Genomic DNA, 1,663 nt, shown 5'->3' with positions numbered 1-1,663 from the left:
GGTAGGCCCCACAGTCTGTTGTGTTGCCCAAGCTAGTACTGCCACTGCAAAAGAAATAGCAAGGAGTTCCTTGGGGAATCTACAGCAGAGAGAGGAGAACAACACCCAAGTCCCAAGCAGAAGGCTGTACCTCACCTTGACCACTTGAGTCCCGTTTCTCTGATCTTGCTTGCCATGGTGTACAAGCATGGTGTGCTTTCTCTCTTGTTCCAGGAACTGCTTGAAACTCCACAAACTGTTGGCCTGTTCTGTCCAAGATTACCAGCCTCTTCTTCCTTGATGAGGCTGCCACTGCTTTCTTTGTGGTTCTCTGTCATGCTCTCCTCATCTCCAACCAAAATGCTCTAAAACAAAATGATTAGGCAGGCTTAGGAAATAGCAAAAGCTTCAAAGCATTAAATGCTAACRCTTCCTGCTCCCCTTTGAGAGATCAAACATTCTGCATCGTTAGCCCTGCAGCAGCAGAAAATGTTCTAAATCTTCCTGAGCAATCGGGATTTCAGTGGCAGTGCAGAATTGCRTGTAAGGAGGAGCAAGAAACTGATTTATGAGGAAAGATTAAAATGACTAAGTATATATTTCTTGGCCAAGCCACTGCTTGAGAGCAGTGTGACAACCGTGTAGAAGAAYCTGAAGGGCACAAAGAACAAAGATGGTGGAATAGTTTGGGATAACATGAAGTTTTGTGACCAGGAGTGATGGTGGGAATGACTCAGGGATGACGGAGCTCCAGAACCCATTCGCTCAGTTACTGGGGGATCATTGCACAGTGGTGAGGGAGCCTCAGGCTTGGGGCCGACTAAGTCCAGAGGGCATAAAGTATCCGTGCTGTTGCCGTGCAGCTGCAACGGCAGGAGTGCCCAGCAACGGAGTCGTTTCTATCTCCTGTTCTCTCTGCGTGTGGTCCTGATTTGAGAGCACTTAGAGCCCAGCAAAATTGCCACCTGCAAGCAAAACCATTGAAAAAAATAACGTGCCCAACACACAGGGACTGCCTCGCGCTGCCGGGCYGTCTCCCTGCCTCCACCTCGCCGCTCACGGCCTTCGCCTGGCGGTTGTGGTTTGGGGAGCGATACCAACCAGGCTCATGATGGAGTAGGACACGGATCCTCCCCGTAAATTGGGAAAACTAGCTGGGCAAAAGCGGGACCGAGCCCACGCTCYTGAAGGATCAGTGGGGGAGGTTGTCCCACGAACTACGGGACCACATTCACATCACTGACCCTCCTTAATGCTGCTTCAGTACAYGGAAACGCCACGTTGAACACCTTTTGCTGCTAAACGAGGAAGAACGTGGTCTCCGAGAGGCCCTGGCAGCTGGGGAAAGCTGCTGCTTCCTCTCGGAAGGGGATCCTCGGGGGATCAGCGCCGCCTTCCCGCTGCGGATCAGGCACCGCGCAGGGACCGTGCACAGCACTTCCCAGCTGGCAATTCAGAGCAAAAGCCCCGAGAGCCCTAACGGGATTACTGGCGTCCCGACGCCGGATGGATGACTGATTTCCCCTTAAAAAAAAAAAAGGAAAAAAGAAAAAGAAAAGACTCCTCATCTTTGGTCTTAAATCGCCCCAAGCAGGAGGCAAAAAATGGGCTCTTGCGGGCACGTTTGAAGAGTCCCGCGGGGGGAGCGGGGCCGGGGGGGCGCTGAGACCCTCCGGGCGCCACG

This window comes from Rhea americana, unplaced genomic scaffold, assembly GCF_003343005.1.
Source record: "Rhea americana isolate MKP2758 unplaced genomic scaffold, rheAme1 scaffold_215, whole genome shotgun sequence".
NCBI lineage: Eukaryota > Metazoa > Chordata > Aves > Rheiformes > Rheidae > Rhea > Rhea americana.
This window is presented reverse-complemented; position numbering follows the sequence as displayed.